Genomic DNA, 16,838 nt, shown 5'->3' on the forward strand with positions numbered 1-16,838 from the left:
ATCAGAAACATAAACCAGGAACATAAAGTCATTAAAAAGAACAAAATAAAGACATTATATATAAAAAAACATGATACTTGTTGTTGAAATAAAGAATTCAATAGATGGATTGAGTAACAGACTGAATATAGCTGCATAACAAGTCAATGCATTGAAAGAGTAAATCAGAGATGCTACCAACGCCTTCAGGAAGGGATAAGAGATGAAAAGTATGAAAGAAACAAATCTAGAAGATAGAATTATAAGCAACAACATATATATTATAGGACTCTTAGAAAGAGAGAAAAAATATGAGGGAAAAAATACACAAGTGAATGACTGACAACATTCTCAAATTAGAAAACTATATAAGAGCTATAATTGAAAAGGTTTATAGAATACAAATGTATAGAAACCCCATACTTTAACTCATTTAGAGAAATATATGAACTTTAGAAACAAAGAGAAAAATAATATCAACAAACACTTGAAAAATTTAAAAGCTTCCAAAGAAAAAGTTCACCTATAATGAAAGAAGTATCCAATTGATATCTGATTTCTCAGCAGCAAAAAGGACACACAAAAAAACTTTGAAACTAAAATTTTACATCCACCAAAAGTATTATTTGAATGCAAAAGTATTTTCCAGCAGACAAGACTTCACTTGGACTACCACACAAAGATCCTCTTTGAAACATATTTGGAGAAGTATTTCTATAAAAAAAGAAATAAATCGAATAAAACTTTGCAAGATATAAGTATTGTCAATTTAGAAACAAGAAATATGGCTGAGAGATGTTTAAAAATGTATAATAATTACATTAAATATTAAGAGATTAAACTCACTTCTCAAAAGGCAGAGACTCATAAATGGGATTAAAAACAAGATCCAGTAATTTGTTGTATACAAGAGACCCACTTAAAGGACTCTTAAAAAGTTGAAAATAAATATACAGGCAAATACTTTTTAATGGAAACAACTTGACCAAAAGTCTGTCACAGAATTTTGAGACCCATTAAAACAAAGTTTAATGAGGAAAAAAAAGGGAAAGTGAAAATAGTGATTTTAATATGATACAAAGTAGAATAGAAAGCAAAAAAAAAAAATCAGAAGGGACAAAGAGGAATGCTATATGCTACTAAAAAAACTAATAAATCAAGAAGCCATAAAAGTCATGAACATATCTGCACCCAAGAACATAGCATTTAAAACTCTGCTGATTTGAATGTGATGCGTTTAGTTTCCTGCAGTCTCGGAGATAACAATTAGGTCCCCCAGAGCTTCAATACCCTATATTGTTTCCTTGATCATGCTCACACTTCTGTAAGTCCTTCCTTCATTAACTTCTCTTCAATTGAATCATCTAAGTTGAATTCTGTTTCTTACACAGACTTTGGCTGATACAACTTTACAATTCAAATACCTCTAGAAACAAAAGTCTATGTTTGTATTGAGAAGAGGAAAGAAAAAGGGTAATATACTGTAGGTTCTGGAGTCAGACAGACCAGGTTTGACTCTTAGCTCTGCTGCTTACCACTTGTGTGACTCTGGTGCTCAAATTCACTGATCTCACTTCCACAGATATAAACATTGTGTAGTAATACCTGCCTTATAGTGTTTTGTGAGTCTTCCCAACATAGTAATCACTCAATAAATTTTGGTGATGATAGGAATAACAGAGGTGGTAGTACTTGTGCAAACACTGATAGCAATACAAATAATAAAAGAAATTATGGTTCTTGATAATATGATTCGGCTTTTAATAGTGCAAATTATCCTCCATGGTTAATCATAATAAGTACAAAAAGGCAAAGGATACATTCCTTCTTCAATAGCAAGTAAACCTCATTTATAATTCTGATATCTTGATGAGTGTGTAAAACACCCATGGAGGTATTGCTTAATCTACCTTTGAGGTGAAATATTTAATATTATGAATCAACACTCCCAGCAGATCTTACTATGAACACATTCAGAGGAGGTTTCATACAGTCAGCTATACTATATTTGTATGTCAGGAAAAATGCCAGGACCTGGATAAGAATGGATCAAAGAGAGAAGTTAGGAATGAGAAACCAGAGTGGAAAAAGATTCTTTGTACAGGAGGAAGGAGATGTGTTCATCAAACAAGCAGTTTGGTAGCATTTTGAGGATAAAAAAGGGTTACGCACATGACAGGCAGTGAAAAATCAACAACACACAGGAAATCAAATGAGGTGAGTATCAGAAAATAGAGAAATGTCAAAACAGCAAGAAGACTGAAATCAAAGCATCCCCCTGTCCCTGTCAGGAAGTCACTTATATTCTTCCTGCTGGAACACAAAACACTCCGGAATCCATGTGTAAGCCTCAGGGTTCATGACTAAGGGAAGTATCCAAAAATAGTAGTCCCTGTCTCATGAATGAATTTAGCCTATCTTCAGCCAACTTGACTCATTTTATCGATCAAAATATTCTTAAAGATTCAAGACACTCTACACCAGTGGCTCCCAAACATGTTTTAGCATACAATCACCTGGGGACCTGTTAAAGCATATATTCCAGGATGAAAAGATCTGGAATAAGAGCTCACAAAAATCAGTACTTTAAACAAGTAGTCCAGATCATCTTTATGCAGTCAGATAGAAAGATAACTGTAGGATGCAAGCCATTTGTGGAACCATTGTTCTGCAAAGCCCCAAATGGTCCATTTTTCTACAAGTCCAACACTAAATATTTTCCTTGCTTGTTGACTTCCTTGGAATATTGGCATGTCCTATTAACAAATGTGTTTATTAAATAAGCGTTTACCGAGTATCTACCATGGGCATAAGTAAAAAATGAGGCAATTCCTGACCTCCCACTAAGAATTCAAAGTGTAGAGGGGGTCAGACCTGGGCGCTACAAACCATAACACAAAGTAGAGTAAAACAAGGGCTATAAGGAAGTGCAGCAACAGGGAAGAAAGGAACTATTGATCTTGACTGGAGTGATCAGGGAAGACTCCATAAAAGAGGTAGCATTTAAACCGAGCCTTAAAGGATGAACGAGATTTAGATTCTAGGTAAAAGAAAGAAAAGTGCCCCATGCTGCAGAAATAACACAAGCTAATGCATGAAGAAGTGAGAAGGTGGAAGACATATTTGGCTAATGAAGAGTAGTCTAGTATTGTTAGAAGATCTAGCATACACCATCTGGGACCAGATCTTCAAAGGCCGTGAGCATCTTGCAAGGATGTTGGACCTTTGTTGGTAGGCTGTGGGGAGACATTAAAGAATTAAAGATTTTTAAGGATGAAAACAGGCATGATTTAAGCCTTGTTATGGGAAGACGACTCTACTGCAGTGTAAACCAAAAATTAAAGAGGGAAAAGACTAGAGGTGGGGACATCATTTAGCTGCCTATTATAATGATCCAAATGAGGAAAAATGAGGCTAAAACTAGGACAATAGCACTGCATGTAGAAAGAAGGAGGTGTGACAACTCTAACCTCAGCTTTGCCCCTTATTCAATGTATGTCCTTGGACAAAGCAGTTCATCTTTCTGAGTCTCAGTTTCCCCTTCTGTAAAAGGAGATTAGTAATTACCTGCCAGATCTCCTTCCCAGGATTATTATGGGATGTGTAATCAAAGAAATCACATAAAGTACTTTATGAGTATAAAGAGTTATTAACATTAATGATGATGATAAAGTCCCTACCAACATCAGGGAAGGTAGTTGGAGACAATGGTGAGACATGCAGCACTGGAGGAGAGCAGGCAGATCTTGCTTTTTTCTAAAGCCCTTTCACCTTTAAGCCATTTGAAGCTCTTATTAAGGCCCCTGACACGCAATTCAGACAAATCCTAAATCAACCGCCCCAGCTTTGTCTTATTCATTTTGGACTTTAAGCTAGCCCTTTATAACACTGGTGCATCTCAGCTCACATATTTTCCCAATAGGCATACATTTCCACAGCTGGGCATATTTAGAAAATAAAGGAAACATCCACATCTCACCTGAAGCTTAATGTCTGTAGGCAAATGAGAGAATGGTACAGATTTCCTTATTAAGCAAACAGGCTATCTTCCCTGACAGGAGGAAAGGAGGTAATACAAAATGTAGATCCTTGGGGACTTGGGCTGTTATGCTGAATATGTATTTCATTCTTCCTGGCAGACCAAGGTGGCTGTAGGATGTGACACTATTCAGCCTTTTAAATGATATATTTGGCTTCAGTGTGAGACCTTAAGGAAGCTTAAGCAGGGATCTCTGTGAAGTTCTCCACTTGCCTTCCATTCATCTTTTCTCCGTCATCTGTCCCCAAGACCCCAGTCAAACCTCTATACCAAGGTCCAGCGCTGATTATACATTTGCACATAAATATCATGAAGAAATCCCAGGTTCCGAATGTCCAACACCATGATTTCGGGCCCCCAAACCTGCTACTCCTCCTTTGTTGCCTCTCCAAAAAGCCCATCAAAACCCACTCTTGCAGCTCAGAGTCAACTTCTACCCTTCCTCATTCTTACTGCCAAAATCCACCCGGTTGCCAGGGTCTGTCAGTACCCAAAATGACCCCAAGCCCACATGGACGTCAGTAGTAGAGACAGCCAGGACAGAGGGGGTCTGATTCACACACCATTACTCTTTTTCTGCCACATCAAAGAATCTCTTGACTAACCTCAGTGTGAAGACAAGGATCAAGAAGGAATAAGGTGGGCTCCGAATAGCACTGAATCAGACCCGATACTAAAACTGGGAATACAAAGGAACTAGGCAATGGCCTACTGATTTATGGAGAGACCAGAAAACCAGGATATTAATTAGGATCGTTATATTCCTTAATAATGAGATTCAATTGACTTATAACCAGTTATAAGCTCTCTGTCTTTCACTCTGCATTGTTAATTGTACTTATTCATTTTTACAGTTGCTAAATTATAAGATATGCTATAGTTGTGAAAGAGAAGAAAGGATTTATGCGTGTTCTATGCTAGGCTGTGCAATTGAAAGTGAAATTTAAAGTGTTAGAAGAGTTCATGGGAAAGCCAATGTTAGTTTCCCCTACTCACAGTCCCCAGTTCCCCAAATAATAAATCCTTGACAAAGGAGAAAACCAAGCCTCCATTTCGTTCTGCTGTCATTGCTACCCAGCTTCAATTTGCGGTTCGGGTCTCCTGGAGCAGTTTGTGATTCGAGGATTGCTTCAAAATTTGTTTCACAACACCTGCCAGGAGTCTCAGGTCTTCTTAGCTACCCAAACTCTACTGTGAGAGAACAGTCTTCAAAGACCACAATTACCACCATCATCAGCAGTAGCAGCATTATTTTTCTCCAACATGTTGTGTGACTTTGAGCAAATTACTTATAACCTTGAGCCTCCATTTTCTGGTATGTGACGAGTGAGTTACAATAGCTTCTACCTCCCAAACACAGGGTCTCACACACAGCAAGTACTTATTCATATTGGCTGCTCCTAGTCATAGCAGTATGTCAAGCCAAAAATTACCCAAATCCAAATCTTCTGCTTGACGAAGGGACCTCCCTCTATAGCATAGTTTCTGTCTCCTAGACAACCCTCATCTATTAGGAGAGGAGACTGAAACAAGAAACATATTTCACTCCTCAGACAGAGCCCTCCCCACTACATATAGGAAAATAGCCCTGCGCCACCAGGCCCGCATAGACACAGACTGTCTCTCATTCATCATAGTCTAATACACATATACACAGCATATACACATAGACAATGACATTACAGAAAGGTTATCTTAGCAGCTATTAAAAGAATCTCCCTTGTGAAAGACTCTGCATTTTTGTTTTAGGAGAAATAGACAAGATACTTCAGCTAAGGGATGAGGCCCCAAGGAGCACGCACAACTGAAAATAGATGCTTGCTCTGCTGCCTTCTAAGGAAGACAGATTTTTCTGACTGAGGGAACTTTGTTTTGTTGAACTCTCAGTTGTCTTGACTCTATGAATCTAGGGCCACGACCTGGGAAGGAAGAGCTTGCTCTGCTTGATAGAGAGATGAAGAAGTTGTAGTTCCCCCAAAGAAATCCCAGGAGGAAAATCCCTAGTAGGGATTGAGGCTTCATCTTGGAGGGAGAAGACAGAGGAGGGAATCCTAGAAACAATGAGAATTCAGTGAATGAGACTTCCTCTAGTATTTACATACAAAGCAGGAGAGTCATTGCTTCTATCTGCCTGCAGCTTGAAGCAGGATGAAAAAAGTAGATCTAAGGGACGCAGGTGGAATCTACAAAACATGCAGTGGTGCCAAATTAAAATAAGTTTAGTGAGATCTTTTCACAGCTTACGTAATCAACAACATTTTATAAACTAACACTATAGTAGTTTCTCCATTCTAAGATGCACATGTTTTTTACACTTTAATATCTCTGTAGTCAGGATTTATCTAATAATTGATGTGAATTATTATTAATTGGCAATATTTTGCTTTTTCTTTCTTTATTGGAAGTAAGGAAAAGAATGGTGTTGTCTCACAACCAGTGGCATCTCAGATTTTTTGAAATGTGACGGTTGCTTCAATAGATGTACCAGATTTCAATTCTTCAAACCATTTTTCACAAATACTGGCATTATCACAGTCCTTAGGGTTAGGTGTTAGATTCTAGGCCAGCTAAGACAAGCTCTGCTAACGTTTTGTTTAAATTGACATCGCTCAGAATTCAGAGAGCTCTTATCCAATCTCTAACAAGTGACAGAGCACAGAGTAGAGGCAAATTTAATTTTACCTGATACCTTTGCCATGAGGCGATTAGCCAGCTAATAATGTGCTTTGATTAACTCACTGGGTCATAAATATTTTCACTCTTTGAACTTTTTCTTACCACCACAAAGAAAGGTAATTCAGAGCATTGCACTTTCATAAAGAAATGTAAGTCCAATTTGATTATTTCCTTTCTCTACAAGACTCATTGTCCATTATTCCCATTTGTTAAGGAAACTTACATAATTTTTATTCCACATTTTTTTACTCACAGAAGAGACTTGAGCTTTCCAGTTCCATCTGAGCCTAGTACAAACTCTGGAGACAAAAAGTCCAATGCAAGGTCTTTAGTGGAATGATGAGCACAGCACAATGAGACCCTACCTCAATGATGCTGCAGATTTTTAGTAAAAACTCCCAAACACATACACACACACAGACCCAAGTGCTTGGATGTCTGAATTTCTTGTTGAGAAGCATAACTTTTGTATCTAGATAGACACAGAGAAAAAACAATCAGTGTGTATGGTTAAGGGAACTGCTGGCATCTGTAATACGTGAACATTAACTCGAGTCATTCACGTACAAAGGTTTTAAAAGATGTGACAAACAGAAAAAGGAGGCTACAGGAATTTTCACTGGACCTTGTTGATTGGGTGACTGTGACAAGATCAGCAATAGCTAGAGTCCATGGATCATTCACTATGTGCCAGGCACTCATGCACAATCTCACTAACACCCATGATGATCCTATAAGGGGGATTCCATTGTCCAAGAGGCTACGTAATGTCTCTGAGGTCATAGGAGCAGTAAACACCCGGCTGAGATTCAAACTCAGGACTGTCTAATGCCAAAGCTCTTGTTCTCTCCCTTTTGACAAAGTGCCTCTCATTTTCAGGCTTTGTCTCTGCTTTCCAGCCCTCAAAAGAATTTTCCGGCTCTCTCACGTTAGCACCGCTTTTCAGAATGAAATTACAGCTGCCTCGCCAGTCTCCAGGTGGTGAGTAACTTTCTCACTTTGCACCTAACCTTGTGTTCCCCATTCAGTGCTGACAGGTAGCAGCAGTCCCTCCTTTCTGAAAATGTCACTGAGCCATCTTCCAGGAAAAAAGGCGATGCTGACATTCTACTTTTCCTGTGTCTCCCTGGAGAACATTTAATCCTCATGACCTTGTGGCTATTTAAAAAGAGCCAATCCCCAGACCTTGTCATTTGATGACAACCAGCATTTTGTCTAATGGGTTGGAGGGTAGGCATGGTTTGCAATGGGGAAGAGTAACATCTGGCTGCTGTTTAAAAAGCAAATGGGGTTTCTCAATGATTATTATTCGTCAACAGTATTCAAAGGCATGTTTTCCCTGCATTATTGTTTATAGGCAAAAACAAAAGCCAAGCACAGATATTCAAAATCTACATTGTTTTTATGATCAGCTAACAAGATTCCACTTTCTGCTGAAGAATTTGAAGACTTCCAATTTGATTTTTATGACACCAAAAACTGAAATATTATCATATTATTAAGAAATATTAAAACATAATAGTTATGGACATTAATAACTACCTCTTATTAAGCCAGACAATGACCTTGGGGATTTACATTACCCAATTGTCTCCTCATAATAATTCTCCATAAATAAATTATCTCCCATTTTACAGATGAAAAGATTGAAACTACGTCAGAGACCCAGGACTGGGGCTGCTCTGAGAAAATTTTGTCATGATAAGATTAGTATAGAAACTGAGAAACTCTTACAGTCATTCGACACTGCCATGACAATCAAGCAACATTTCATTTCTCTAGTAATTTATTTTTACTTTTTGTATTTTACAAGAGTATCAGTCCGCAATGGATTGGATATTAGAAAGCAGTTTGTCTTTCACCACAGATGGTTTTAGAAGCACTATTCCAAAAAAGTCTTCCTCTGGAGTGATGATCAAGTTGGTAGAAAAAAATAGATCCAAATGATTCTAACTTGCCATTTAATGATTAGTCATTCTTCATCAAAGTGGCCTGGCTTCCAGGGTGGCTGATGGGCCTCAGGCACTATATTACTTAAAGCTCTACAAAAGGTATAAGGTAGCATCTTTAGTCTACCTTATACCTCATGACTCCTTTCTTCCACCTTCAAAGCCAGCAACATTGCCTTTCCAAAAGGAAGGTAGCATCTTTAGTCTGTCTTGTTCACTGATACATCCCCAAGGAGCTGTGTTTGGTACTAAGGAGTTGCTTAATAAACACTGTTGAGTACGTGAACCAATGAACAACTTCTGATGGACAGACATGCTTGAAAACCATTCTTTTCCATGTTCCCATACACTCTCAAGATTGTGCCTGTATCAACAAGCTGAAGATTCCCATAAACTTACATCCTAGTAGGTAAGTAAGTAATAAATAAAGAGGTTGATTAAGATTGTGAAAGTGCTAGTAAAGGATGGAAGCAGGGTGTGGTAAGCAAAGTAACACCTCCCTCACCAAAAATGTAATTATGAGAGCTTCTCTTCTAATGCTTGAACATGGAACAGGGAATGTGTATGGAGAGCTGGTTAGGAGGGGAAATTGATGAGCTTGGACTGGGAGGGAGAAGTCTAGGATGCCTCTCAGGCATGTGGGTTGGGTGATTAGGTCAATCTCAATACCCTACATTTTAATCCCCCAAACCTGTGAATGCATTGGGTTACATGGGAAAGGAGAAATAAGGTTGAAGATGTAATTAAGGTTGCTAATCAGCTGACCTTAAGGTAGAAAGATTATCCTGGGTTGTCTGAGTGTGCCCAGGGTATACACAGGGTCCTTAAAAGTGGAAGAAGGCAGAACTGAGGAAGATGTGACTACAGAAGAAACAGAAGAATGGTTGCAGATACAATGTTGCTGCCTTTGAAGGTGGAAGAAGGAAGTCATAAGCAACCTCTAGAAGCTGGAAAGGGCAAGGAAATGATTCTTCCTTAGAAAAAGGAACACAGCCTGCCTACACTTTGATTTTAGCCCAGTAAGGGCTAAATTTGTAATCTGTTACAGCAGCAGTAGGAAATTAATACACTGAGTGACAATGTAAAAGGTAAGTAGGGAAGGCCCCTTTAGAGGCCTCACTAAAATATGACAGTCCAGAGAAACACTGAAAAATAGGAGCCAGCCATAAAAAGAGTTGAGGGAAGAAGATTCCAGACAGAAGGATTGAGTATTGCATCCCAGAGTGAGGAAACGCCTTGGCTTGTTCTAGGAGCAGAAAGGAGGCCTGAGTGGCCGAGCAAAGAAGTGAGGGAGAGTGAGTAAGATGGACCTGGAGAGGTGGGCAGAGGTCCCATGCAAGGCCCGCGGTACTGGGGTTTATTCTAAGAGCAGTAGACTGCCATAAAGGTTTAAGCAGGGCTATAATACAGCATAATAATGAGCTGGTGGCTCGTAATCTCCTGGGTACTTCAATAGCAGCCCAGACTCAACCATGTTTGAAACTGAAGTCATCATCTCATGTGTTCCTCGTCAGTGATTCTGAGATTGACGAAGCACAAGACCAGAAGCCTGAGAAGCAACCTAGCCTTCTCCCTCCCAATTCAAGCTCATCAATTTCCCTTCCTAACCAGCTCTCTGTACACATCTCGATGCCACGCTCATGCATTAAGAGAGAAGCTCTATAACTCCTCCCAGTTGGGGTCCTGCCTCTGGCATTGCCCATCTCTAACCATCCTCCACACTGCAGCAAAGCCACATGTCCAAAAGGCAAACCTGACCATCCCCTCTTTTAAACCCTTCAAAGGTTTTCTATAGGAAACATGATGAAGTCTAACTCCCAGGGCCTGCACTGGATGAGGCAAATGAGGCACTTTTCCAATGGACAAAATATAAGGGGGTGCCAAAACACCCAGTAATCAAAATGAATAATATATTAACAACTCTATTGCAATATAATTTACATACCAAAAAGTTTACTTAATTGAGGCATACAGTTCAATGGTTTGGTATATTTACAAAATTGTGCAACCATATTCTAATTTTAGAACAGTTTTCTTTTCTTTTCTTTTCTTTTTGAGGAAGATTAGCCCTGAGCTAACATCTGCTGCCAATCCTCCTCTCTTTGCTGAGGAATTGACCCTGAGCTAACATCTGTGCCCATCTTCCTCTACTTTATATGTGGGATGCCTGCCACAGCATGGCTTAACAAGCAGTGCTTAGGTCTGCTCCTGGGATCTGAAACAGCGAACCCTGGGCCACCGAAGCGGAGCACATGAACTTAACCACTACATCACTGGGGCGACCCTAGAACAGTTTTATCATCCTAAAAAGTAATCTTGTATCTATTAGCAGTCACTCTCCAGCACGCTTGTCACTCCCTGCAGGCCTAATCAATCAGTAATCTACATTTTATCTTTAGATATTTGCCTATTGTGGACATTTCATAGAAATGGAATCATATAATATGTGGTCTTTTGTGACTGGCTTCTTTCACTTGCCATGTATTTTCAGGGGTCATCTATTTTGCAGCAAGTATCAGTACTTCATTCCTTTTTCATGGCCAAATAGTATTTCATTGTATGGATATGCCACATTTTCATGATCCATTCATCAGTTGATGGATATTTAGGTGGTTTCTATCTTTTGGCTACTAGGAATAAGGCTGCTATCAACATTCATGTACAACTTTTGTGGACATATGTTTTCATTTCTCTTGGGAGGATACCTAGGAGTGGAATTACTAAGTCATATGATATCTCTATGTTTGCCAAACTGTCATCCAAAGTGGCCGTACTATTTTACATTATCACCAGCCGTGTAGGAGAGTTCAAATTTTTCTGCATCTCCACCAATATTTATCATGCTCTGTCTTTTTGTTATAGTCATTCTAGTGAGTGTGAAATATGCTCTCATTGTGGCTTGGATTTCCATTTCCCTAATGACTAAGGATGTTGAGCATCTTTTCACATGCTTATTAGCTGTTCGTATATCTTCTCTGGAAAAATATCCACTCAAATTCTTTGCACAGTTTTTATTTGGGTTATTTATCCTTTTACTATTGAGTTGTAAGTGTTCCTTAAATATTCTGGTTACGAGTCCCTTTTCAAATGCATGATTTGCACATATTTTCTCCCTGCTTTTGAGCTATCCTTTTACTTTCTTAATGGCATGCCTAGAAGTTTTGAAGTGTGATGAAGTCCAACTTATCAATCTTTTCTTCTATTGCTTGTGATTTTGATGTCATGTCTAAGAAACCATTGCTTAACCCAAGATGGTGAAGACTAATTCTGCTGTTTCCTTTTTGGAGTTTTGTAGTTTTAGTTCTCATATTTAGGACTATGATGTACTTTCAGCTACTTTTGTGTAAGATGTGAGGTAGAGGTCCAACTTCATTGTTTTGCTCATGGATACACAATTGTCCCAGCACCATTTGTTGAAGAGATAAGTAATATTTTAACGTAATAAAGACAAGACCAGTAACAGTGTCATGCTGAGCCATACTGGAGCCTGAGACAAAAGAAAAACATCAGTAATACTCATTCATCTTTATTTAGAATTTTTATATTTTTATCTTGATTACTTAGTTTTTGGAGCCTTTTAAAATTTGGCTTCTGAAGCAGATGCCTCACTCACCTCACCCTAGTCACAGTCCTGATAACTCCTAAGTTAGCATACTAAGCACACCCTCACTCCTACCTGCTCTTCCAACCACCTGCATCTCAACCAACCATGCCTAGCTTGTATCACTAATAATACAGATTTGTTCATGTTTCCCTGCACACCATGCTGTGTCAGGCATCTGGCATTTCGATCATACTCTTCACTTTGCTTGGAACACATTTCTCACTTTCCATTACCTAAATCTTTCCCCTCCCACAAGATAAGGTGCCAACCCCTCCAAAATGCCTTTTGCACCTCCAGTTTGGGGTAGCTGTTCCTTGTCTGTGCTCACACAGTGCTGTCATTTCCTGCGACATAGCACTTATCAGACTGGGTAATAATGATATATTACTTGTCTTCCCTCCCTCTGGACTGCAGCTCTTTGTCCCTTGTGTCCAACTATGTCTTATCCACCTGGACATTCCCAGGTCCTAGCACGATGGCTAGAACATGACAGATGAGGAAATAGATATTTAATAGTTCCTCTAAATGGGAGTATGGCAGGAAGAAAGCAATCTCATCTGCCTAGAGTGAGCAGAGAAGTTTTCCTTAAGGAGGCTTTCCTGTAGGAGGACATGAACTAAGCACACGTGTCACAGAATGCATAGCTACTGAAACATTCCAGAGAGCAAAGGCAGTGCCTGAGGCAAGTGCTCCTTTGATAGAAGCAAAGACTCCCAAGGCCTCATTAGAGAGTCAGCCCCAGGTGGTACAGAAATTTGAAGAATACTAACTGGTCTTAGGGGCCTACAAGTGAGGCAGGAAAGTGGCTGCCTCCAGGGAAGGCGGCCGTGAGCAAACAACAAGGGCAAATCCGCACTGAGCTCACCTCATTTATCCATTCATTCATTCACTCATCAGTCATCACAAAGCATTTATGGGGCATCTTATGGATACTAGCCTGGGCCCTGGAATACAGGAATCAGAGATCAGTTTCCCACCCTAGAGAAATTCAGAGTCAAGTAAACTGCTGCAATCTTACTATGTATGGTGTGGGATACCAAGGAAATAAGGGTGTTGAAAACAAAGTTCAGCCTTCAGTGCTTTTGCTGGATTCTTCCTTTGCCCCTCCAAATCCACTCTATACCTTCATCTACTCCACTGTCCCCTGTGAAACTGAACTTCTCAGATCACACCTTTGGGCTCCCTTGCTCACTGACTTCCAACTGGGTTTGACGAATGTTGCGCACCAGTAGGAGACTGAAAGGAGGGAAGCGAGCAAGAGTATGGCAATTATGACCATGCTTTGGAGTTGCCCTGGGCTGGTTTTGTCCAAGTCAAGGATCCTGAAGAAAGATCCATTCCATACAGCCCACTCTGTCTCCTGATTCTCTTTCACCTCTCTCCACTCCTTCAGACCTACAATGGCAATGAGATTTCACAGCCTTATAGTGTTGGACCATTCTTTGTGGTTTCTGTAAACCCTGCTCCCAGCTTTGTAAATAGCCCTCTATTAAATTCTTCTCAAATTATCCTAATGTGAGTATGCCATCTGTTTCTCACTGGGACCTCAACTGATATAGTGAGCTCCAAGGGGAGATGTGACAAGAACATCCATAAACAGAGGATGCAAGGAGGAATCCCTTTGGACATGTGAAGGAATACATATGGCTGCTCACTGGGAAAAGAGGGCGTGGGGAAGAGTCAAAGCCAATGCCTTGGGATTGTTTTCATTTCTACCTAGGAGGCTGGAATAGTGCAGGGCATTGATTGAGGGTATCTGGGAGTCTGCCTCTAAAGGATAGCAGATTTGGAGGGCAGGGAAATGTTCTTTTCTTCCAGAGAAATGTGTAGAGGACAGGGAATCTGAGTTTTCTGTGGGTAGACAGCAATGAAGGATTAATCAGCTTAAACTTTCAAGGTCAATCTCCCTTCCCATGCCACCCTGGGACCTCAGAACAAAGGAAAAGGTAAGTTGATGCACCTTAAGTTTTCCAGAGGAAAAGAGAAATATGGTTGTTTCCTGAGAGTTGTAGTCTATATCAACAAATAAAAGGACAAAATAGAGCTCTGCCAAGTCATCTTAAAGGGATGAAATGATTTCCAAGGCCTGTAAAACTTTCCTACCACTTGACATATCCAGAGGTTATCTAGAAGATGGTTCCAGTATGGGAACATCCACGTTAGAAAGACACATGCATCGGGCTCTGTGAATGCCATGTCATTAAGCATTCAAATCACACCACTCACATCCCTCGTTTCCATCGCCCTCAAAAAAACTTAGGAGTGTTATTTGGTTTCCATATTTTCCTGAAAGGGAAAATATATATGTGCTGGTCAGGTATAGAGAACCTAACAAGAACATTTCATCTTAAAAATCAATACATTTGGCATCAGCTATTATTATTCCTCAGTCTTCTGTAGGCATTGTTAGCATGAGTCAGCCTCCCCAAGTGCAGTAAGCTCTCTGACACTTCAAGTATATGAACCCCCAAAGCTGAGGTCAAACCCCTGTGCTTCCCAGAGGCCCCTTGACAGCTTGCCACCCAGTGGCCCCTAGGCACAACCACATACCATGCTACCTGTGTGGGCCATGCCTCTCTCATCCCCTTCTTGCCCAGGTGACTGCTTGACTAAAATTCAGGATTTTACCATATCCATTTTCAATTTCACAGGCTGACTTTGGCCCATTGTTCTTCTTGACTGATTCTGTCAGTCACTGTATTTGCTGCCTCTGTCAGATTAGAGTAATCCACAAGCAGGCATGACCCAAGTGACTGATAAAAATGTTAAATAGACAGGCAGAGGAGTTCTTCCATCTCATCCTGGTTACTCTCCTTTTAAAACTCTGGTTTATATTTTTCCCTTTAAAGTTTAGAGCCCAGAACTGAAAGCAACATTATAGGAGTGGTCTCATCTGTGCATAACAGAGCACGACTCTCACCTCCCTCACTTCAACCCTGTGCTCTTACTGACATAAGCTAAGAACAAAATATCCCCCTACTCCATTATGGCTCATATTATTACTAATGAAAGCAACTCAGTCGTCTTTTATTCTGCCGATATTGTCACATTGGTCTATCTTGTTGGCTTACTTTTGGACTCAAGTGTAGGCTATTTGACTTCTATTCAGTTCTGCCTTATTGTTCTCAAACTGTTGCTTCAGCCTGTTGAGATCTGTTAGGATCCTGGAACAATGGATCTGACACACAGAACCTCTCATTCCTCAACTTTTGTCTGACTCCCAAGTATCACCCTGTCCCCACTTTTGTCTCTATATTTCAGTTTCAACAGTGTAAACTGCTTGTGGGTCTCTGCATGTCCTCTAGACTGTGAATATACTGCAACCTCTTCAACACAGAAAAAGTCTCAGATTAACAGAAAGGTCCACACCCCAGGCTCTGACCCATGCCACTCATTCACTGGTCCATGCAACAGAAGGCTCAGTAGCAAAAGGATAGAGGAGGTCTCTCAGTCACATGGCCAGGTGGCCAGGGTCTAATTCTGTCTCCACACTTACAAGGCTATCACAGGGAGGTGTGAGCAGCATATGGTACAGCAGACTAAGCATACACCAAGAATCTTTCTACCTCTCTCTAGCTGTAGCAAAGTTTGTTCATTTCTCCCCAACATCCATTCTCCTTTTCTCTTAAGAACAGACCCCCATTTTTAGCAAAGCACATATATATGACCACCTGGAATCAAGACAGTATTTCCAGCTCCTTTACGACTGGAAATGGTAGTGAGACAAATTTTTGACCAATGAGATGCAAGAGGTTGTGTTATGAGGGACTTTCAGGAAGGTTTCTTAAAGGGATGCGGGTGAGTGATCTTTTGTCCTCACGGGCTTACGCCTGCTACCTTCCTGGAATATGAATGTGATGATAGGCTTTCCATCCACTGGCTTTTCCAACAGCCATCTTAGCACCATGCAGTAAATTTTAAGTTAGAAGCTGGCTCTAGAGGATTGTGAAGGAGAAAGATTGAAGCCTGGTCTCAGAGTCACCAGACCAGGCCTAGACTGCCTCTACACCAGCTTTTTTTATGGGAAAACCAAATAAGCTTTCATTAATTTAAGCCAGCCAGCCCTAATGATCCAGTGATTAAGATTCGGTGCTCTCACTAACCTAATCTAATGAATATTTGGATCCCCAGCTGGAGTTTTTTTCCCTTTTGGAGAACCACACCATCCATCCATCGGTTGTCATACGGTGGTGGCTGTGTGTTACTGTGATGCTGAAAGCTACACCACCAGTATTTCAAATACCAGCAGGGTCACCACCTATGATGGACAGGTTTCAGCAGAGCTTCCAGACTGGACAGACTACGAAGAAAGACGTGGCCACCCACTTCTGAAAAAATTGGCCATAAAAACCCTATGAACAGCTGATAGCAGTAGAGCATTGTCTGGTATAGCTCCGTAAGATGAGAGGATGGCTCAGAAAGACCAGGCAGGGTTCCACTCTGCTGTCCACAGGGTCACTAGGAGTCAGAATCAACTCAATTGTACTAACAACAAAATTTAAGCCACCACCCGGGAGCTGCTTTCTGCTGTATTCAGCTGAAGTTACCCCAGCTGCTTGACTTTGGACAAGGCTCTTGCTTTCTAACCTTG

The sequence above is a fragment of the Equus asinus genome, chromosome 3 (assembly GCF_041296235.1).
Source record: "Equus asinus isolate D_3611 breed Donkey chromosome 3, EquAss-T2T_v2, whole genome shotgun sequence".
Taxonomy (NCBI): Eukaryota; Metazoa; Chordata; class Mammalia; order Perissodactyla; family Equidae; genus Equus; species Equus asinus.